At 36.4% G+C, this 24,972-nt stretch overlaps 1 long non-coding RNA gene across 1 annotated transcript in view; it reads right to left on the bottom strand.

Annotated features, from left to right (window-relative positions):
• The window catches only part of LOC149535852 (uncharacterized), a 109,761-nt gene that overhangs the window by 37,791 nt on the left and 46,998 nt on the right, over positions 1 to 24,972 (bottom strand). Inside the window, exon 3 of the long non-coding RNA XR_016357043.1 lies at positions 18,704 to 18,780. This is a non-coding gene — a long non-coding RNA (uncharacterized LOC149535852). The remainder of the gene's footprint in view (positions 1 to 18,703; positions 18,781 to 24,972) is intronic.

The raw sequence follows: 24,972 nt of genomic DNA, 5'->3' as shown, positions 1-24,972 counted from the left end.
AAGTCAGTGGAGTAATGACGAAGTTAACACGAAGATGAATGCTTTGCAGGAGAGTATGGAGAGACTTAAGCTTCATCAACAAAGATTGACGGAGAGCTTATAGAATCCAGAGACAATTGAAAGGGCAGTGAGGTATATGGTTTCCGCCTTTAGAAGGCCGACATCGAGGTTGCAGGGAAGGAAGCTTGAGTTTTCCCCGACAAGAGTTCCTGATGCAAATGCACCTATATTTAGTATGACACCTACTAGTCCTATCTGTAGGGTTGACGACGGACTTAGCGACACCGAGCTTCAACAGGTTAAGGCTCCTAGAGTTGTTGTTATAGTTAGTGCAGAGACAGTGGATGCAGTTGTTACCATTGATACTTTCGGCTCTCTCGAGGAAAGGATTATTATTGGAGATTTGTATGTGAGATCTCATGGTGTTGCTACAGTACAGGAGGCAATTGCTTCCTCAAGTGGGATAGAGGTATGTATAGAGTCACTCAGCAATGATGTTGGTGATGTGGGTGTTTCAGCGGAGTCAGTAGATGTGGTTTATGCTCTAGTATTACTGGTTCGCAGCCTGGTGTTGAGTTAGGAGTTCGCAGTTGAGGCTTTGTCAGGAGATGTTGATGCAGATAGTATGGACACATCTGATGATGCTATAAGATGTACTGGGTATGACACCCGTTGTCAAATATTGGGTGACGACTTCGAGTAGGTTTTGGATGAGTCCTAGGATCGATGCTTATAGGATCTTATTATTGAGGTGGAAGCTGAGACATGCGAGGAGATTGATACGGAAAGGGTTTCCATTTCTTCGGATGAGGAGTTGGTTGAGGTCATAGTAACGAGAATCGCCCAAAAATTGCTTGAATCGGCGATTCCGCGACCAGATTCATGCTGTGTGATTTTTTTTGCATCATGAATCGATATCACCGATTTCTAGGCCATGAATCGCCTGAATCGCCGATTCAGGTGATTCATGTAAAAATCGCCAAAATCGCCTTAAAAAATCGGCCATGAATCGCCCGTGGCATGTAAAAAGGGAAGTTGAAATTTTTTTAAAAATCACTTGTTTTTTTCACTTTGTTTTTGACCTATTCTCTTTGTTATAACCCTAAAGGGCCTTCTATTTGTTAAGCATGAGTAGAAGAGAGGAAAAGTGAGAGAGAAGAAGAGAAAAGAAAAGCCATAGGTTTCCAACCGGCAAGAAGGAGGAGCACCAAAGAGATCAGCAGGCCATTTGGGGAGTCCATCAATTGCTTTGGGAGCATTAAGGAGCCATAGGTTTCCAACCGGCAAGAAGGAGGAGCACCAAAGAGATCAGCAGGCCATTTGGGGAGCCCATCAATTGCTTTGAGAGCATTAAGGAGCCAATATCAACACTCCTCAACTCATTTGCAAGAGGTAAGTGCTTATTTTTTTCTTGCATGTTAGTGTATTATGCATTTTTTGTTAAATTTTTAGTATATTATGCATTTTTTGTTAAATTTCTATAGTTTTCAAGAATTTTAGTGTAAATCTTGAATGTTCTTTATTTTTACTAAGTTGCAAGCTAGGGTTTGTTGTTTTCTAATTTTTATTAGCTTCAAACTTTGATATTTTACATAAAAAATAGGAAAATGCAAGTTGAAGGGTTAAGAGGTATTGGCTCCCATGTTCCCGCATCCGCAGCCGCATCCACATCTGCATTTGCATCAACTTCCGCATCTGGTTCTTCTAGGCCTCCTTTTTATCCTAGTTCTTCTGCTCGTGCTAGTGCTAGTGCTAGTCGATCACATACTGAGACAGAGTCCCACACCAACCTATTGCAGCCTAGAGTGCGAAAAAACATAATGGATAGTTACTTTGTGCCCTGCACGACTCCTGGTTCCCAACCCATGCTTGAGGGCATGGGTTTGAACAAGGAGATTCACGATGTTGCCAGAAAGGAGATATGCAAATTTTGGTACTTTTGCAACATTCCATTTATTGCAGCCAGGTAATTGATTCTTTTTTCTTTGTTTTCTTTAAAGTTAAAATTAAAAGTAAAAGTAAAACTTTAATTATATCTACTTGTTTTATAATTTGAGTCTTTGACATCTAAACTTTTATTTGTGACAGGGCTCCTTATTGGCAGAATATGATAGATGCGTTTGCTATTTGTGGTTCGGGGTTTAAAGCCCCAACTGAGGCTGAGTTGAGCGGATACCTCCTAGATGAGATGGTAGAGGACATGAGGGTTGACCTCGAGAAGAACCGAAAGGAATGGATTGCAAAGGGTTGCACCATCATGAGTGATGGTTGGACCGATAGGAGGAATAGAACACTCCTCAATTTTCTTGTATCCTGTGGAGGTGATTGATCATTCTACTTTTCTACATACATTGTAAATTTTGATTTGTTGAATGCTAATTCGTTAATGATCCATTTAATATTATAATTCATTGTTTTGTTACTTGTAGGATATACCATGTTCATAAAATCCATTGATGCTTCCGCACATGTAAAAAATGCCACATATTTATGTGAGGCTATTCAGGAAGTTATAGCAGAGGTGGGGGAACAAAATGTGATCCAGGTGGTGACGGATAATGCAACAAATTATGTTGCATCAGGTAAACTTTTAATTTTGCAAGTTTTGAAAATAAATTTATTTGAATTTTGAAATTTGAGTTTCTAATTGACTTAAAATTGTTGTAGGTAAACTTTTGATGGAGAGGCACCCCACCATATTTTGGTCCCCTTGTGCGGCACACTGCATTGACCTCATGTTGGAGGAAATTGGCAAACTTGAGTTTGTCAAGTCATGTGTGGAAAGGGCAAAATACATATGCAAATTCATTTATAATCATGCATTTGTCCTTAGCACAATGAGGAAGTACACAAAAGGCAAGGAGTTAGCTCACCCAGGTATCACGAGGTTTGCCTCGAATTTCATCACCTTGCAGTCCTTGTTGACATCAAGGGATGGATTGAGGAGCATTTTTGTTGGGCAGGAGTGGATTTGCTCTTCCTATGCTACGAACACTGTAGGGTTAGATGTGGCGGATTGCATATTTGATGAGGATGGTTTTTGGAAACCCGCTAGAGAAATCCTTAAAGTAAATTTATTGAAATTTAACATTTAGTATTTTGCTTTTACTTTAAGTTATATTATTTTATATTTAAGTTTTGACTCAATTTTTTTGTTTTACTTTATATGTAGGTCACTGAGCCCCTTGTAGCTTTGCTACGAACTGCTAATGGGAAGAAGCCCTCTATGGGCTGCATTTATGAGGGCATGGATAGGGCCAAGGAGGCCATCAGAGCCCAATATGCAGGAGTGCAGGAGAGGTATGGCCCTATTTGGGACATCATCGATAGGAGATGGTAGAATCAGCTCCATCGACCCATCCACGCAGCATCTTACTATCTGAATCCGACATTTTGTTTCTGTCCTGAGTTCAAGGCGGATGCGGAGGTTCTCACTGGCTTATACACAGTGATTCAGAGATTGAGTAGTGATGAGAATAGCGCTGCTGCGATTGTTGAGCTAGACTAGTTCAACAATAAGGAGGGGCCATTTTTCTCTGGCAGGATGGCCATAAATGCTCAGACAACACTACAGCTAGGTAAAAATTAAATAATATATTCAATGTTCATGAATCTAGATTCTAAACTTAAAGTTGATTAAATAATGCATTAATTTTAGAGTTGTAATTTGTAAATGAGACTAATTGTTTTTGTTTTTTCCTTATTTCAGATAGATGGTGGCAAATGTTTGGGGCCACAATCCCAAACCTTCAAAAAATTGCCATCTGCATTTTGAGTCAGCCGAGTAGCGCTTCTGGATGTGAGCGCAGTTGATCCATGTTCGAGCACATCCACTTGAAAAGGAGAAATAAGTTGACAATGCAGAGGTTGAATGATCTTGTCTTTGTTCATTACAACCTTCGTCTTAGGATCAGACAGAGTTTGGGCACTGACTCCTCTCCGATCATTCTGGAGGAGATTGATCCAGAATCAGAGTGGATCACAGAGACTGTGGACCCAATCTTCACTAAGGAAGACCGCGCGTGGGTTGACCAGGTGGATGTAGAGGCTGAGGTTGTGGCCAGGGCAAAGGAGTCAACTAGAGCACGTTCAGGCATTGGTAGACGCACACGCGCACACACAGACGCAGGCCCTAGTGACGTTATTCATGAGCCCATTGCTCATGCAGGGGACATGGCTCGGCGGTCCTCTAGGACCTACCTTACATGCCTTTCTCATAAGCAAACTGGATACTCAGAGGCTGAGGTTGAGGCTGCAGCAGAGCTAGAGGATGATGATGAGGATGATGAGGCTTGAGCTGGAGCCTTGTTTTTATATTTTGTTTACACTGTATAGATATTGATAGTGATACTGAATCACTGATAGACATATGTTTCAAACTTTCATGGATCTTCATCTTAGATTTATACATACATTTATGATTTGATGTCTTATAGATCTTCATGATTTCATCTTATTGATTCTATGATTTGAATCATTATGATCATTTGATTTTTATTTACTTCAGCTAGCATACAATTTACATTTTAGTACATAATGATAACATAGTTACGTATGTGATGGATTTTATGTTTCATGTTTATGTATGTTAGATTCTATTTGATGATGTTATAGTGTTTTTAAGTTATATTCAATAAAGGGTGCATGAAATAAGTCTTAAATTGTTAAAATCTTTACATTTAAAAAGTTTTTTCAAATTTGCCGATTCACCAGCGATTCACCCCTGATTCACGATTCGATTCGGCTGTGCCGATTCCGATACGATTTCGATTCACGTTACTTTGGTTGAGGTACATGGCAGTTGTATGTCGGATGCAGAATTGTGCGAGGAAGGTAGCACCTATATGAGCAATCTTGTGGTGGAGAATTTTGATTCTGTTTCCTATCTAAGTGTAGTTAGTGAGACAGAGAACTTGCATAGGAGTTAGGGATTACAGAGGCATCATGTGACTTGTCAGCTGAAGGTGAGTGATAGTAACATTTCTTTAGCTCTTGAGCATATGATGCTATCCGTCAGGCGTTAGCTATATTTGGTTGGGGTGCTCCTATGTTTGAAGAGCATGGTGATAGTACTCTTTCTCTAGCAGAGGTTCATGCGCTTCAAGAGGCTATTAGGATCTTGAAGCATAGTTACTCTCAGTTAGTTGCTGATAGGGATTACCTTTTGGAGTGGGGTAGCACTTGCTATGAGATGTTAGGGAAAGAGGAGGAGGTGGCTGAGCTCACCCGAGAGCTTGAGGTGATCGTGGACTCTTTAGTATACTTAGTTAGCTCTTCAGGAGTCACAACCACAGTTGGATGAGGTTGTCGTGGAGTTAGAACGGGTACAGTTGACACCAACCCTAGACCTTGTTCAGTTACAGATTGTGGCTGGTGGTGAGTTTGCTTCTACGATTGAGGATGAGGGACGTGATGATGTGGCGAACACATTTGTCAAAGATATGAATCTAGTATGTATAGAGGAGGTGAGAGCATTAGTGGAGACGAGCTCTCATGGTGATTTGCTTCCTTCGACTGGAAGTGAAACTATTTCTTCTTTTCATACATTTGGTAGCATTGGACAGTTGGCATTGTCACATTTTCAGAGGGATCAACTGTGGATTGCAGGGAAGTGGATTGATGCTTCCACATATAATTTCTACTATATTGAGTCATTCATGGAGTATTTGCTTGAGAGCTCGGATTTGTGGGAGGTTTCATACAGTATATTTGAGGGTACTCTCATTCAGGGCTCTCATGCTATACGACGATTGGTGAGGAAGATTCTAGAGACCTTGGCTACAATGCTTCCCAATAAGGATTTTGTGGTTGGTTTTCCTAAGAGGGTTGCCCAAGATCCTGTCCGACCAATAGTTCAAAGTTGGAGATTGGAGCCATCTTCTGATTCCTAGTTTGATGATGATGAGCACTTGATAGAGATTGAGAGTTTTTATTGGCATTACACTATGAGGAGTAGTCATCACTTTTCCTTTGACCCACAACTAGAGGACTTGGTTTTCAGCATTATGGATGGTGACAAAAGGTTTGGTATTCATTATACCCGTAGAGGGCATACTTCTCTGCCAAGGGTTGAAGATTCTGAGATACAGGGTATTGTAAAATAGTTGGATGTGCTAGTGAATGAGATGAACCAAAATCACAAACGTATGACCCAACTAATTTCAAATCCAAGATTTGAGCAGAGCATGATATCGATTTTTCGAAGAGCGAAATGTGATGACATAGTTGCAGCTTCATATTTGTGGGACATTTCTTATGAGATACTACATGAGTTGGGCACAATTGAGGTGGAAGGTGATGAGAGTTCATGTCCAGTTAAGTTAGATGATGCATTTGTTGGCATGAGTTCCCCAGATCATGTATTTGATGACAATGCAACAATAGTGGGAGTAAGAGCATGTGAGGATATTGTCATATCAGTAACTACTTCTGTGTCAGTTAAACCATCCAACAAGGAGTTTAGCAGTATGCATCTAGTTGTTGATGTGTGTTCTGATGGAAGCGCACATGTTGATGATTATGAGTTTTCATCAACTCCAGATTCGGTTCAGTTTTCTGTTGCGGCAGTTAGTGATGTTCCCATGTCCATATATTTTGATGTGGCTACACCTATTATTGATACAGTTGGCATGAGTGCATATAGTTCACCTTTTTTCAACGCATGTCGGTTATGATCAAGATTCCAGTCCAATATATATTATGTGGGTGGATACAGGGAAGAAGAGGTTTCATAGATCTTCTATAGAGTTGCCTTCTGGTGACATTTTGACTTCTACATCATTAGCACAAGTTTTGGGTGCTAGGCTACAGGACATGCGGTTGGTCCTGATGATGCTGGTTTGTAGTTGGTTTAGTGTCCATAGGGATGTCACATACTACTTCATTTGGGATCCAGGTGGAGGTTGGAGTTTATTATGTTGCTCGATTGCTTGAGGACAAGCAATTTCAGGGAGGGTAAACTGTAATGTTCCCCATCTTTTAGACCCTCAATGGAGTTCTTAGCTTTTCATTCTCCGAAGGCTAAGTGGAGAAATAAATTAAATTAATGTCAATAAATAAATAAATCTAAAGGTGACTTTATATTTAATTAATTCAAGTTTTTAAAAACACAACTAATTATTATATTGGAAAAGGGGAAGCTTCTAGAGAGTGCACTTTCTATAACCACAACTAATTATTGTATTGGAAAGGGGGAAGCTTCCAGAGAGTGCAATTACATAATATTTTATTTCCTTCTAGAAGGGTGAAGGAAAAGAATAAATAGAGGCCGGAGCTTCATTGTTAGGCATCCGATTATTGTCAATTGCATTTGATATAAACTTGGGAGAAGAAACTAAGGGTTTCTGATTTCAGTTAGCCATTGGAGAGCATCAATTCTTCACAACCATTTCAGGCGGTGAAATATCCATTAAATTTGACATTCAAGAGAGCTTCATTCTGGAGTTCTATTTGTGCTTAAAGTTAAGGAATAACCGAAGGGTTTGAAGAATATTGAAGGACTATTGAGTGCAGACCTAAAGATTCAACTTCGGCAACCATTAGAAATCATTATTTTCTTGCTGCTACAGTATGCATGAACATTGCCGTGCTACAGTATTTATGCTTGCTTCCGATTGCAACTTTCATCTCCATCTATGGGCATCTCTATTATCAGGTTCCTCTTGCAACTATTAGTAGTTAGCACTATAATCTTAGGCATATAATTGTGCTATTGTAAGTGATAACTCAGTATTAGATTTGACATTGCTGTAGTCATTATTGTAAGTCCATTTGTCTTGGCAAATTCATAGCAACATTGTACATGGGAATGAATTCAATAAAGGAGATATATGTTGCATAACATTTGTTTGATGAAATGTCCATCTAATAGCATCTATGATCAACATAATAGTTGTATGCCAATTGTTTGTCAAAATGTTAGTTGGCTGTAGGTATGCATTCCATATCTAGTTTTCATGTATATGCATTGAAAATACCAAAAAGAACCGCACTTGCATATTAGTTCATTGTAAGAGGTATTGTAATATCATTTGTGAACATTCTAAATTTCTTAGCATCATCAAACAATCTGAAACACAAAAACATCAGAAAAGAGAAAGGCAACATACAAGTGTTTGACAATATTCCTTGAGCTAAAATCAGTTAGTTTGAGCAATATTAGTTACTCTTTTATGTGATAGTGTTCATGTTTGATTTTTCATTTTGAATGATAATGAAATGTTCCACTTTGTTAAAACTAGTATTGAATTTTTTAAATTTCTTATGCGTGGAATAGTCAATAAACCTCTCTATTCGTCTATTTTGTGACCCTTTTTATATTTGACTTATTGTTTAAGTTGCCAACATTTTTGTGATTTTTGTTGAATTCAATCATTCTCTTTCTTGGGTTTCTCTTTTCAAAACCACATAGTGGCTATTCCAAATGTTTGACATTGCTGGTCCTATTTGATGTTAAGTTTTGTTCTGTATCATGTTTGATAGCAACCCAAAATAGTATGTTAAGGGGACTACACCTTGGATAGCGTACCCACATGTATTTTAGCTAATTAGATTGAGGGCTAGTTTAGGTTATCCTTCTTGTTGATATGTGTAGGTACTCTCTTGAGTTGCGTTTAAAATAATTTCAAAATGTATTATTGCTAAATTAATTATCGTTGCAGAGTGTTCCATTAGTTAAAGTTGCACTGAATTGCAAATTCTATGCTTCATGTGGGTGATAGTTTATGCAGTGAGTGGTTGATATTATAGTCACATGCTCATTTTTTAGTGGATTGTATTTGGCTATCTTTGAATGTGGTGGTTGAATTTGGTTTTTATATTGGAAAATTTACCACATGTCAATAATGTGATAAAACATCATATTTTTTCCCACACGTTTCTGTGTTGAGCCTTTCCTAGTACCACTAAAATGAATAAATTGGATGCTTTTGATGTTTCTTTGGCCTCTCTAATATCACCTTACACCCTTCCTAAAGTCTCTTACCCCCATTGAGGACATTTTGGTGCGAGAAGATATTTCAACACCTATCAATCATTTATCGTTTTGAGTTGAACTATTGGGTTATAGTGTTGACTCTTCTTCTAATTTGTACCTCCCGCACAAGTGTACCTTGGTAAATAAGGATGATATTGTGGTACAAGATATTGAAATGTTTGAAAATTTGCTTCATGTAAGGAATTGGCTATGTTATGGACAAGATTTATTCACCCAATGGGATCCAACACATGATCTCATTTTCTGTCATATCAATAATTTGCTAGAAGAGACAAAGATAAAAATGTCGAACCTCTCTTCATCACCTCATTAATTTGAAGGCACTTGAGCAATGGTGGAGCAACACCTTGTAGGGTGATTCTGGGCAAAATCATCATCTTTGGGAGCTTGGGTAAATGATGGGTTTTAGGTGTCTAGGGTCTTTTTTGGGTACAATAAGGTCTTTCTAGTGTATTTAAATGTGTTAGGCATGGTTGGGAATCATTTGGGTTAATCTTGGAAAAGTTGCACTTTTGTCTAAAAAGTTGTCATGTGTAAACATCTCAAAATTGTAAATAATGCAATTTAGTGAAACATGAAAGTTGATAAGTGCTAAACTGTGTTTTAACTGAATCCATATGGTTCATAAAAGCTATGGATCATTCATTCCATCATTGTATAAGCAGTTGGTTGGGAATTTATTGAATGAGGAAACAATGATAACAACAATTCTCTCTTTTTCTTTGCCCATTGCATTTTAGAAATGGAGTTTGACATTTAGTCTTTTCCAACTGAAAACTATGACTCAACTTAATTGAACGAGACCAATCAAGGCATAAGTAAAACCTTCAACCAATAATTATTTGAATAGCTTTTGAAATACTCCCTTTCACCTTATTATATTTAAGATCTCTAGGTAAAGAGTAAAGACTGACAATGTACCCAAGATAGTATGAAATATTGAAATGAGTATTGATATTCTCAAGTAAAGGCTCGTTCGAAAATATTTCAAAATATTTTTCAATATTTTGATTGGCTAGACATAGCTTGCTTCAAATTGTTCTTGAAGATTTCTTTCAATAACGCTCAAGTATATTTGTACTTAAAATGTAATAATACCTAGTATATTTCTTATATTTGTGGCATTATTTTTACTTTGATCTTAAGATATGCAATAGGTTGGTTTCATGTCAGGAATGATTCTTCTTAGTTGGCTAATATGCATTATGTGTTTTGTGGTTTCCTACAATATGCTTCAAAGGGATCTATATGTCAATGAATTCACTTGAAGCTCAAGCGACTTATCAACCTATCAAGTAGTTGCTAATTGTAGGTTTAGAAGTGTACATATTAGCCGTGTTCAATTTGAATCTATCTTTTTTGCCAAAGTAAGACTATTCTAGTATTTTGATTCATTTTTAAATCTAACTATATTTTTTATTCGTAAAATATTTCAACGTTCTTAAAGTTGTTCAGTCAGTGTAGTTGGCTGTATTTCTAGCTTACTCTCATAAACTTAATTTTTTTCAAATGCCCTATGGTATTTGCAATTTTATATTTTTCAATTTTAAATGACCCTTTGGCCACTTTTTGTAATAATATTGAAATGGATGCATAGCTCAGTTTCAACTCAGTGCCTTGTTGTAGCTTATAAGTGCTACTGTAGCAATGTTGATTACTTTCATTTGTTAGGCCAAAATGATGTTAACTATACTTTTGCTTTGGTGTATAAAAATGAATTACTTGTCTACAACATATGCACAACAAGAACACTACATGTTGCTTTATGTGGGCTTTTTTACTTGCTTTAGTTTATAATGATCATTTCAACACAAGGATTTACTTCAATTCTAGCATTAACTTAAGACCTTTGACTTTCTTTTCATTTCAATGCAAGCATTTGCTTCACACTTTAGATTTCCTTTTCATGTTAGTATTTCTTGGGGTGACTTTTTCGTAAATGGGGCTTGACAAAGGCAAGCCCTTATATAACACCAACACCATTTCCAAAGTCTTTTATAGGTCTGGATACAAGTGATTGGTGAAAGTTGTGGATCTCAAAGGTTTGGAGAGTGAAGGCACACAATATTTTTTGAAATTACACTAGGGGATTGATGATCAACGTCATAGTTTTAGGGAGTTGGGTTCTTAGCACGAAATTCCACGTAATGTTGCTCATTTATTTCCAAAGAAAGCTTGTAGATGCCCCTGATATGATATCTGACTTCAGTTGTCAATTTGCGGAATATTGGGATGAAGGCACTACTTTATAACGTCCATCGAATCAAGGATCAGCTTGTAGTCACAGGTGCAACTCTGTATCTTAGTTTTGGACCCGTGTTTATTAGTAGATTTCAGACTCTATTTTGCTTGCTTATTTTATTTATATGTTCTCAATTGCAAGCTATATGGCCTTCTTGTGTTTTCTGAGTTTACTTGTATGTTCTCATTTACAACAAATGTATAACCCTAATAGTCGTTGTTTACAAGACTAGTTTAGATTATTTTGCCATCCGCTACATCACATTTTTCCATCTTGGTGAATGAAACTCATCTTACACTAGCATATTTTATGACTTCTAGTTTTAGGTCTTATTTTTGCATGTGATATTTCAGATTTAGTTATGTTCCTTAATGAAATTCATTATTTATTGACTTGCATTGCTCAACAGATGACATTAATTGCTTAGTTTATGCACATGGACTTCATTGATTTATCAATTGCATATGTATGGTTTGGAAATCACATTAAAATTATTGCATGAGACATCATATACGAAAAAATGAAAATATTAACTTTTTTTAATATTGGAAAGATTCAGTACATATTGCCAATTTTGGGATAAAACATCAATCTTTGTTGACTTGTCTTTGGGTTCGGTCTTTCCTAGTACCACTAAAATGAATAAACTTAATGCAAGTGATGTTTCTTTGGCCTCACGTTACACCTCTCCTAGATTCTGCCCCCAAAGAGGACATTTTGGTGTGAGAAGATATTTTTAATACCTCACAATCATCTACTCTTTGAGATGAAGTATTGGGGAATAACTTTGATTTCTGTTTTCAAATGCATCTCCTGATGTAGAGCAAGATGGGCCCTTCCAAGTTCTTTGACAAAGTACTCCAAACAATGTGTTTTCCCAAAGCTTTCCCGACACAACCTTAAGGCTTAAGTTGCCCAAATCAGGTAATTGACTTCTCCAAAGACTTCTTAGGAAACTAATGTCTTTTAATACCCTAATACAACTCAAATAACCAATGTACCAAATATCAAGAGCCTATCTCTAAGGCAAACTAAATATCCCAGCCTACAAGTGCCAATTAGCCCTCAAATGCTGTCCTCTTGCTGTCCTCTTATTTTGGACCATGTCTCTGCTATTACACTATGGGCCTCTTTTTAGGAATAAAACTTGCTTCATTTACAAAGGAACTATATGGAATACTTATCCCCCAACCCTACAACTTGGTACCGTATCTTAACATGATCCTAAACTAAGGATTCTCCAATTAGTTTCAACCCAATGGCTTCCCATACACATTTTCTACGAAACACTCACCATATTGAGCTAGAACCTAGGGCCTGTTGAGCCAGAACCCTCACTTCCAGGACTTGTTCTTTGATCCAAAATCATGTATATGATGAGTACTTTGACCTTTTTTCATAAAACTGTGACCTCCTTTGGCTAATTTTTCTGCTGTTATACCTATGGCACCACTTTTGTGCCCTTTTCCCAATCTTCACAATCGTGTAAACCTGCAAATCTTCAACCTTCCAGTAAGATTATGTCAGCTTGATAGGATACATATTAGGGATTGAGCATTCTATGGGAATCAGGGTCTTACATCAATGGAATGATCCTCATTTCATGAAAGAAACCAAAATTTATTCAAAACTAATGCAAAATCCCTTATTCCAATCAACAACCTGAGTATGAATGGCTAGAATATGGTACCAAAATGTTCAAATGTGAATTACGGATATTAAATGATGTTCTTAAGTCATGTACATAATAAAAAATAAATTTTCAATCACAAAACCATATGGAAATTGCAAAATAGAGATTCTTATTGCTTTTCTTACAACCAGTCCGTACAATGTGGCTTCCAATCTATACTATTTTTTGTCCATATGCCTTGAACAGGTTTTATAATGTGGTAAACATACTCCCCAACTGATCCAAACTGACTTTGGGTCATTATTAATGTATTTAAGGGTCTAATACCATTTTCCCTCCAAAATGCTCCTAATTGTTACAATTCAAAAATTTGAATTTCTAACTTACATTTTAATGCTTTATTCTATTCAAACCTCATTCTAATTTGTTCTCAATGTTCTCAAAGGTAAATCTAACCTATCTGAGACCCTTTTATTTATTTTAATCTTATATGGACACTATTGGCCCCCCTCACATCATTTTTATCCTAAGGTTCTTATCAGGACCTTGAGGATATATATATGCTATTAATTTGATCATTACATATGGCCATGGTTGGCCTTAAAACATTCCAATTGACGCTTAATTATGTCTTTGAACCTTCGTGTATGTTTGATGTCTTCACTTGATGATTTGCTTGATTCCCTCCATGATAGCAAGCATTAGTACGTTGCTGCAATCTTGCTCTTGTCTTCATGTGATCTTGCTTCTTCACCATCCCTCCAAACATAGTGGCTTTACCTTTACCAACTTCTGCAACCAAAGGACATTTTATGGTCTCCACTATCACTCCACTTTCAGCCCTGTCATAGCAATGTTTGTTCTCCTTTTCCTTGTCATTCAAAACCTTTCCTTCATCACATTCTTGTGCCCTCTTATCAGCTTGCAACTTCAAAGGCTCTTTGCTTCCAAAGCAAATTGTCAACTGATCCTGGTCTTTGTCATCTCCAAGAGGTTTCAAAACAAATTTATCATTTCCATTGTGCACCAAATAAGTGTTTTCCAATCCATCATGCAAAGTCTTCCTCAAAGCTTTTCATGGTCTCCCGAAGATGACGTGACAACAAGTCACTGGAATTACGTCACTAAGGTCCCTGTCATAGTAGTCTCTTATGGACAGCTCAACATAGGCTTGCTCCCTCACCATGATTCCTTGCTCCTTTCTCACCCATGTGGCTTGATAAGGACTTTCACATAGTTGTTTTTTCAATCCCAACTTCTCAACTATCTCACGAGATGCTAGGTTGTCATGTGAACCTGAATCAATGATCATTTCACAAAATTTTCCTTTGCTCTTACACCTAGTTTTGAATATGGCTCGTCTTCTCATTGATTGTCCCCTTCTCACCATTACGTACTCTCCTTCCTCAGGTTCAACAATCTTTGAAATAGTTTCTTCTTTCCTTTCCTCTTGAACTAAATGAAATCTTCCTACTATCTTTTTGGGTTCATTCAATGGTCATTTGAATGAAGTGTGCCCCACTTCATCACATGTGAAACACCTTCCTGTAAACACTCCTCTTCCCTCACCATATCTTGCACCTCTTGTGCTCCTATTCTGATCTGCTATAGGTTTCTTGCCTTTTTCTTGTCTATGTGAAACTTGATTGGAATTTGGAGGTTTGCTACGTCTCACTCTACCTCTGTTCCTATCATTCTTTTGCCTCTCGTCTCCTTCTAATCTTCTCCTCAGCTCTCATTGCAAGTTTATATCTCTCTTCAATAGTGTCCGGTGCTGCAAGATTGATTTTATCTTGGATCTTGAACCTCAACCCCCGCATATTCCTCGCAACCTTCTCCTCTTCTTCCTCATCATGAGCAACTCTGGTATCTAACTTGTGAAACTCCTCCGTGTATGCTTGGACATCCATATCCTTTTGTCTTAGGCTTTGGATTCTTTTTAATAACTGAACCTTGTAGTCATAGCAACATTGGTCTTGTTTAGAACATATTTTTTGCATGAAGTGGGCCATGTATTTAAGTCTAGATGCCCTCATCTTGCCTTTTTGAGTTCGTCTTGAAAACCACTTTTAAGTAATAAGTAATTGTTCACGTTATAAAATGTCTTGACTAGTTTGAATCCTCCATAGAGTCCTTTGCATCAAATAGCTGCTGATCCTTGTAGTGCATCTTGGTTAAGATTCTTCATAGTACGAAACTCTAGACAACACAGACTTGCAGAATATCAAAGTCAGTTGCACTTGCAATGAATCCAAGTCAGCACATCTATGAAGTCTTGAAAAGTGCTTTAAGTCACAAGAAATTGTTCAAGTTGTCATGTGCCTTGAATGACTTGAATCCTCCATAGAGTTCTCTACTTCAAGTAATTATCGATTCTTGTAGCGCGTCTCAGGTAAGATTCTTGATGCTACAAAACTCTACACTATGCAGACTTGCAGAATATGTAAGTCTGTTGCACTTTCAATGATTTCTTAGGAAGATCATGGTGACGATTTATTGGTGTTGCATTAAATGTATTTCGTGTACAAGTGTTAGTAGACTATGACATATGTAGCTTTGCTTATTGATGCACCCATATTGTATTAAATTCAGAAATCTGCAATTTGAGTGAAAAGCATGGTTTGATATTCCAGTGGTTAATTGTTGCATTGTATTGGAGTCGGGCATGTCATTTTCCTATCTTAGTTGGGTATTTTCTCTAGTGTACTTGGGATGTTGTGTTCTTAGGTATTGTGCGGCGGTTGCTCCCTCAAAGATGGCTAATTTTAGTTACTCTTTTATGTGATAGTGTTTCATGTTTTGATTTTTCATTTTGGATGATAATGAAATGTTCCACTTTGTAAGGAATAACATTGCTATTTTTAAATTTCTTATGCCTGGAATAGTAACCTAACTTCTCTATCCGTCTATTTTGTGACCCTTTTTACATTTAACTTATTGTTTAAGTTTTCTTTTTTTTTTAATGATTTATTGTTGAATTCAATCGTTCTCTCTCTTGGGTTTTTCTTTTCAAAACCACATAGTGGCTATTCCAAATGTTTGACATTGCTGGTCCTGTTTGATGTTAAGTTTTGTTTTGTATCATGTTCAATAGGAACCCTAAATAGTATGTTCAGGGGAGTACACTGCAAAGAGCGTACCCATATGTATGTTCAGGGGAGTACATGGACTAAAGAAAGTAAGCAAAGTTTTCAGTTGTTAAAAGAAGCTTTATCATCAGCTCCAACCTTGGTTGACCCAGATTTCTCCAAAGACTTCATTTTATATGTATATGGTAGCTTGGATGCTATTTCAGCTGTTTTAGTGCAGAAAAACGATGAGGGATACGAACAACCTATTGCCTATTATAGTAAAGGTCTGGAAAGCTATGAGCAATGCTATAGTTTTGTTGAAAACATGCTTTTGCTGTCAAACAATAAAGTTCAGCTCATGGTTTCACATCGAAGTGTTAAGGATTTCTTTCTCAGCAAAGACCTTAATGAAAAGCGTGTAGGTTGGATTACAAAAGTAATGGAGTATGATATAGACATAATAATCACCAAATTGGTAAGGGGAAAGGGGTTATATGAACAAATGGCAGATCAAATCTTACAAGGAGATGAGTGTGATGATGAGATAACACTATTTAATGTTGTTTCAGATTTTGCAGATGAACAACCAGTTAGCCGGTTGACTGAAATGATCCATTTCTTGCAAACTGGAGAGTGTCCTCCACTGCTTGATAGAGCCAAGCAAAGATATTTCAGGTTACACTCAATACCCTATGTCTTAATTGAAAGTGTTTTGTTCAGAAAGGACATGAATGGTGTTCTCCTTAGATGCATTGATAATAATCAGACCAGCAAGCTTCTGAAGCAGATTCATGATGCAAGGGGACACTTTTCCTCAAAAACAACAGCCTATAAAATGAGGGCTGGATACTATTGGCCCAACCTATTCAAAGATGCTCATTCCTGGGCAAGGAAATGCAAGCAATGTGCATTGTTTGCTAGAAAGGAGAGATTGGCTACTTTACCCCTACATCCTGTTCTAGTTGATCAACCATTTTTGAAGTGGGGCATTGATTTTGTGGGGCCTATAAATCCAAATTCTAGCACTAGTCACAAGTGGATTCTTACTGCTATATATTATTTTACTAGGTGGACAGAGGCTGTAGCATTAAGAGAAGCAAACAAAATTTCTATGATGAGTTGGCTACAAGGTTTGGAGTTCCTGAATCTATTATTTCAGATAATGCTTTGGCATTTGTGGGTGCTAGAACAGCTGATTGGGCTTTGAGAAATGGCGTCTATCTTAATACTTCGTCAAATTATTACCCTCAGGGTAATGGTTTGGTTGAAAGTACCAATAAAAATTTGTTGTGGATAATTAAAAGAACCTTAGTAGAAAACAAGTGAGAATGGCATTCTATGCTAAGAACAATTTTGTGGCTTGACAGAATAACTCCCAAACAAATCCTTGGAAATTCACGTTACGTACTAGTGTACGGAAAGCAAGCCAAACTGCCCATTTCTACAGAATTCCCTTCTTTGGAATTGGCTGATAATCTGATGTTGTTTGAAGAGGATGATCCACTAAGGCTGAGATATGCTACATTGCTCGAGTCGAAGGAGGAAAGGTGCAATGTACTAAGAAAGATAGAGTATCGATAGATTAAAACAAAATAGGTGTTTGATACGAAGTCTAGGCTCAGAAACTTCAAAGGAGATCTTGTCCTTAAGTGGGATGTTTTGAAAAGCAGGCCTGGTCATCATAATAAGTTTGATCTTATGTGGGCTAGGCCATTTTTGATTGCTGAATATAAGGAGCACAACGCATTTCGGCTGGCTACAATGGAAGGAGATGTTTTTCCAATCCCTGAGAACGAGATTCACCTCAAACCATGCTTTGAGGTATGAGCTACCGGTCCTATCTTGTATATATTAGGTTAGTTTTCCTCTTTTCAATAAGTGCATCTGCATTTTAGTTGAGTTTTCCTAAGTGCTGTCAGTTTTTGTTTTCTTTCTTAGGCTAGTTTCCTGTTTTCCTTAGGTTTTAGGTTGGTCGAGTTGCTGGTTTGTGTTGTTAAGCTGTCATATTTGCCCATCTCATTCATGCATACATCAATACATGTGTTTGAATGCCTACACATACCTAGTACACATGCATATGCATATATAGTGCTGCAGCTACTCAAGTCTTGCTGTCAACCATACATACATGCATATCCACATAGCTACCATTCACATGCATTCATTCAAATATACACATTCATCCATGCATAACCAAGATGGTCAAATTATGAAGGTTTCACTTCTAAAGCTGATACTTGAGTTTGACCATGCATATCAGTCAACTCAATAAGAGTCTTAAGTCTTATTAAGCTCACTTACATGCATTCAAAACTCAACCAGCAACTTTAGAAGTCGCGTCATGTCAGGTCTAGGTGCTAGGAATGCATAAGTCCGGACTCCATGCCTGATTGGTATCAACGGAAACTGGTTTTTAATGTCTAGCATGCAGACAATCAACAAGAAGTCACCAAGAATGTTACTTAATTTTAACTTATGTTAAAATTCAGTTCTAAAAGATCAAATTCATATTCAAAGTTGCTGAAAAACACTTTTCATTTGATATTTACAAAGGAATAGAAATGTCCTTGTATTATTCATTTTTCGAATATACAATTGATATTTACAAAAGATTGAAATGATCAATGAATATGCTGAATGAACATATATCTCTCACACAACTGATTGTGACAGTAGCCTACCGATAATAATGCTTCCTATCTATGGAAATGTCAAGACATGAAAGGAAAAGAAAACAAAGACATAGAGTCAAAGGGACTAGCCGTTGTCTGATGTAATGACTGGTTATCTTCTTCTTTTAGCTCAGATATCCTGCTGCTACATTGAGTCGATTCGTCAGCTGTGTCTTGCAAGCATGCAAAATGGGTTAGATTTTGAGGAAAATCTAAGCAGTGGAGGTAACCTCATCTCATACATTATCATTCACTTTGCTTTCATATCATTCCACTTGCATATAAAGGAAAAAATAAAAGTACATCAGTCATTGCATTATACTCAAGTACAAAGAATTAAATAGAGCTTTAGGTTCGTTATTGTATGACAATGACAGCAGCAATATGCTCAAAATATGCTGAAACAACAAAACAGTAAAATATTGCTAACAAAATAGCATGGTCACATTGGCGACTGGAAGAATTATTTTGTGCAAAGTGTGACAAGATAGTGAAAGTCACAAGAATCAGTCAATACAAACAAATACAAGCGTGTTAATTTCATAAGGAACAGGTGCTAAAAAACTATGGATGCAGAATCACAGAAAGTGGTTTATGAGTGTTACGAGCCCGTGCTCAAACCTCATAAATAATCTTTATTTGCTTAGGTTGCATCTATTTCATTAAAAAAAGGCTTGTACATATGTTGATAAGGTGGATACAAGAAACAACTCAACAACAGTTCATCACAGGAAAAAACCAAGAAGGCTTTACAGCATGCTAAAAGATATGATTGTTCATTCAAAATGTATTTCTGACAACTCTGCATCATTGAGCATTTGCACTTTTCATAGCAAGGATATGAAGCAAATCACGAGGGTGTTTGTGCCAATGGTCTAGATGGTTATTAATGCTAAAAAAAACACAATTACAGCAGTCATGAAGATCACAAAAAGTATGAGTTACAACACAACAGACTTTTAAATGCAAGCTCCAGGATGAAGAGATCATAGATACAAGAACAAAATATATACATTTTTTGTAACAAACAGAGATATGAAGCTCGTAAAGAAAAATAGATAATAATCTTGCAAGAATGATTGTGTATAAGTTAATGGTTTTAATCAAAACCCATATTGCGAAAAATAACTTCCAATTACAAGTGAGCTACAGGAAAGTTGCTAAAGCATGGCGGTTCCAGCAGGAGAGAAAGTAAGAAATGATAGCTTACCAATTGAATAACAACAATGCCTTTTTCAGCAAGTTAAATATAAAACTCATTACCTCTAGCTTGAAGATTTAGCAAAATGTTAAGGGATCAAAAAGTTATATCATGGCACCTTCAAATTTCAGCTACAGTAGTCATACTATAAGAGAAGATACAGAGAAGCTAAAACAGCAGAAGAACTTCAACTAAAATCGCATACATCTCCAATGTTGCCCATTGTTTCTTGTTATTTCTAAATGTAGCAATATAGATTTATTATGACAGTAAACCAAGCATGGTGGCTGAAGCAAATGAAAATGTGCTCAACAAGTAATACCAACAGCATTACCTATCAAATATGGTGGCTTCAAGTTCTTTAACCTCCATTCACTTTAATAATGGCAGCTAAAAGACATGAGATAAATCTTAAAAAAACATAAGGGAAAAGGAAACCCATGTTTTAATCACAGAGTAACAGCAGATGATGGCTTCAAATAGCCTTGAAAGCTTGCAATCAAACATTTCTTCATGAAACTAACAGAGTATGACCTCCAACAATGACAATTTTGATTAAATTGTGTTTAGCAAGTAATACCGATAGCATTACCTTAAAACCATGGCAGCTTCTAGCTCTAAAATGACGACTTCAAAAGGTAACTACAACTATATACAAAGCTTTATCATGGCAGCTCAAAGGCATAGTCATTCCAGTCACGGAATGTAGAGGTTTTCTGTGAAAACTATATATATAATGGAGGCTTGAATAAATATGCCCAACAAAGAAGAAAAACTATAGTAGTACCTTCAGGATTAGATGTCCATGCTGGAAAAGAATAAGCGAAATAACCACAAACAATAGTGAAGAAATACGATTGCTGATTACCTTCAGCTATGAAGAAAACATCAATTATAACTTTCATACATTCTCCATGAAACCAACACAACATTACCTTCAAATGGCAACTGGAAGAAATGCAGAAAAATCACAGCTTGCATAATGGCAATAAACTTAGAGAAACCATGGCTCCAGTTGCGTGAAATGTTTGCAAGAGAAGAACTCCAAAAATAGTCATGACGACTGTTCAAACCCTAGCCGCTTCTCTTCTCCAAGCTCTCCAAAACAGATGCAATTTACAAAATGAAGAAACTTAGGGTTGCAATAAGATATTATGCCCTATTTCCTTTTCCATAATTTTTGAAATCCGCGGATGTAAGAGAAGCTTTTGAGGCTTTTATTTTTATTTCCCAAAAGTAATGTAATTCATATTGTGTGTGGGGGAAAAGGGTTTAAAGGATAAAATGATAGGTGTTAGGACTTAGGAGTCAAGTTTTGCATAAGGATTGAGTCAAATATATTAAATGATTTTTTAAGTCATTTAAGTATTGTTTTTTAATGCAAATAAGGAATATTGAATATTTTCTTAGATATTAATGTATTTAATATTTGGCACAAAATTTAGTCTTGGGATTTATCCAGATTTGCAAAGAGGACCTAATATTATGATTGGTTGGGATTTTGAGGAGATTTTCTAGAGTTTAGTTTGGGGTCGAATTTGAACTTTGACCAGGTATTTTTGGAGTCTTTATGGTCTGTTAGAGCATTCCATGAGTGGTTATTAGTGAGTCATAGGTTTCTGTATGACTTAGTGTAGTTCTCATATAGCGAGTCGCCATTTTTGATAAGATTTGACGCCTTTTTTGAAGCGTTCTTTCATGGATTCGACCAAAAGAAGACTGTTACTTTGTCTTTTGAATTATTATGGTAAAAAGGAGTTCTGATTATGCAGGGAAGAATTTTGTGACATTTTGGGTGTCCTTAGTGTATTTTCTGTCTTTTGTTACTCATTTTTGGAGAATCAATATATGAATTGGATCATTTTGGAGCAAATTTTCTTTGGATTGATTATGAACCTTCTTTTTTTGCAAAATTTTGTGTAAACGTTTGATAGACAAGAGAAAATAGTGAGTTTTAGGACTCCTTTTAATCTTTGTCTCAACTCTTATCAAATTGCAGAACTATAAGTTTGTTTGCAGGTTGCAGTGTGTGTGTCACGTCTTTAGGATTGCTGAGTGAAATAGTGTCTTTTCCTTAGCTTTGCCTTCAGAACCTCACTGTGAAATATTTATGCAAGCCTTTATAAAGTAGAAATGTTTAAGTCATGAAGGAGATGTTACGAAGTGAAGTCATTCAAATGGCAGAGAGAAACAAATTTTGGGTTGAAGGAAAATGAAAGAAGTCAAGAATGCAACCTTGCAGAAATTTTAGCAAAAAACCTCAAGAGTTTGCAAACAAAAGTTTGTAAGATGGTTCACCAATCATCAGATTTGAAGGAATAATGGAAATAATAATGAAATTTGAAGATGTGCAAGGGTAAAAGCATTATTCTTTAAAAAAATAAAAAAATCCTTTACAAGCATTAACAAAGACCCATTTCGGGTTGATAATGGAAGGGAAGAATCTAATGTCTGGTAAAGAAACAACAAACCCTTTATGACGGCTCAAACAAGTGAATATGTGCTCAGCAGTGAAACCAATATAGCATTACCTATCCAATAGTGACAGCTGCAAGTTCTTTAATATCCATTCACGGCATCAAATGACAGGTAAATAAATATGCCTGACTTGCATAAAGAAATAGCAAGCTTCCCATGGCGGCTCAAAATGAGATTCAGCAAGTTGAAAATGAATAATATTACTCTTTTTTACCAGCAGCTTCAGCAGCAAACAACCAGATACAAGTGAAATTTTTGCAACTTGTAAATCTTTGCAAAGTCCTAGCTTGCATAATACAAGGAAAAACCTAGCAAACCCGTATCATGGCGGCTTCCAAATGACAATCAAATAAATATACTCAGCCTTATGAAATGAACAACAAATCCAGTCATGGCGGATTCAAAACTCTTTGATTCCAAACACGACTTCAAAATAGTGACTAGAAAAGTGGTAAAAGAGAGATATATTACCTTCAGTAGAGGCGGCTTCTAGACACAGGTTTGATGAAATGCAAAAGAAGAATCATGATTCTAGTCACACATCAAAAATCCCTCAAATATGATAGCTCCAGCGAGAAGAAAAATACAAATCTCATGGCGGCCGTAGATGAAGTCAAAATGGCTTCCAAACCCTAGCCGACTTCCTTTTCCCAATCTCTCCAATACAATGTAAATGCCAAATGAGCAACTTTAGGGTTGTGAATGGTAAATATTATGCCTTCATCATATTACATAAACTTTAGAATCCATTGGTGATTTTATCTTTATTTTTCAAAGAAATGTAATATGCCGTGAGAGGGGGAAGAAAGGATAAAGTTTTGTGCCATGGGGTGTGGAAGGGTTAAGTGTAAGTATTTTAACACTTAGATTTTGTAAGTATTTGCACTTTTAATAAGGTTATTAATTGGTATTTTATGAGCCATTTTATAATTTTATTAAATGCAAATATATAGACCTTTTCAAAGTCATGTATCTTTTTCAATCTTGTGCTTACAAATTTTTAGGGATTTCAAGTCAATATGACATGTTTTTAAAATACTAAGTCTTAGGAGTTATTATTTTCAAAGACTTAGTACTATCATTTAAGGTCATGGAGAGAATATCTGAGGCTTTTTGAGTCATTTCAGGACTGTGAGTCGAATTTTGACCTTGTCTTGGCAATTTGAAGCCATTTATTGACATTTTGAGTTTTTTGAGGGCAGTTTTAGTGAGTCATAAGTCTCTTTATGGCTTAGTGGACCTTTTTCAAAGGTGCATCATCATTTTCAGTGATTATGACTCCTTTTTCAGAGGCATTTTTCATGGATTCGACCCTAAGGGGTTTGTATTTAGTATTTTGAACTCTGATTTTGGAGAGAGTTCTGATTATGCAAGGGAGCCTTGTGAGACATTTTTTGTCCTCAGCATTTTTGTGTAGAAATTTGTAACTCATTTTGAAAATCAAATACAAAGTAACAGCAGCTGAGTTTATGTTATTTGAATTTGTTTTTGAGCCTTCTTTTTTTTTCTTTTGTAATTCTGTGTGTATTTTCAGGTGATTTGATAAAGACAACTAGTGAATCATCATTTTTCCATGTTGCTTTGTCTCACCCAAACACCTAGTTGGCAGAAAAGTATGTTTATATGTAGGTTGTAGTTCATGTTTTAAAAGGTGAAGCTCATAAGAGAGGCATCTGTTTTCCTCATTCCGGTTCATTTTCAAACTTTATTACAAAATATTTATGCAAGCCTATACAGAAAGGAAGTGTTTTGTACTTGTTCAGATATGTTAGTAATCTCTCCTAGTTACTAGTATTTGAACCTTCATATCATATTTTGGTGTATCACTTGGTTCTCTAGTTTACAGTTTAAGATCTTGGATTTATTTTAGTAACTTCTATCCTTTTTTCCCAACAAGTTCATGTTAGCTTTTTGGATTTATCAGTGATTATGCAATAGGAACCGGCCTAGAATCCGGAGGTTTCATTTCTATGTAAGTATTTCCCACATGCAGAAATGAATCCCATGTTAGGTAAGATTGTTAAACTTGTTTAGTTTAACAGGGTGCAAAATTTTAGCCTTAACAATACCTAGCTAGTATGTTTGATAGGAAAAATTATACCACTCTCAATAAGCTTGAATACTTCCTTTTGCATAAAAGGTTCAAGTTTTGGGTTGACTGGTCTTTGCTTCTACCTTATAGGCTTGGAGTTTGGCTCTAAATCAATGGTGTGTTGGACAAGCTGTGGATCAAAACCCTTAAGATCTACATACTCCCATGCAAAAATATTAGTAAATTCCTGAAAGAGATGAACATAAGACTATTTTTCTTCTGTAGAAATTACCTTTCCGAACTTTAAGTTTTTTCCCTTAGCAATTTCAAGGTCTTCATAATGATCTTGTTGGACCAGCAAGCTGGTTTTGTTCTTGCTGGCCTGATCATCAGCGTTGAAGATAGATTCAAGGGTAACCAATCCCTTCGGCAGTTTATTGGACTTTAATTGTATAATTTGATCACCATATTGCTGCTCTAGCTTATGCTGATTGGATGCTGAAAACACATCTTCTTCAAGCAAGAAATTCAGAATCTGCTCATCACTGTCAAACACTTGCCAGTTAACAGCATTATCAGGTGTAAAAGGCTTGACTACAATTTTGATATGTTGATGTACATGTTCCTTATTAATATTTTCAGCTATAT

Source organism: Cupressus sempervirens, chromosome 10, assembly GCF_028749045.1.
Source record: "Cupressus sempervirens isolate cs-2001-9-10 chromosome 10, ASM2874904v1, whole genome shotgun sequence".
In the NCBI taxonomy this organism is placed as follows: domain Eukaryota; kingdom Viridiplantae; phylum Streptophyta; class Pinopsida; order Cupressales; family Cupressaceae; genus Cupressus; species Cupressus sempervirens.
The sequence above is the reverse complement of the archived record's forward strand: the minus strand, read 5'-3'. Positions and strand labels throughout refer to the sequence as shown.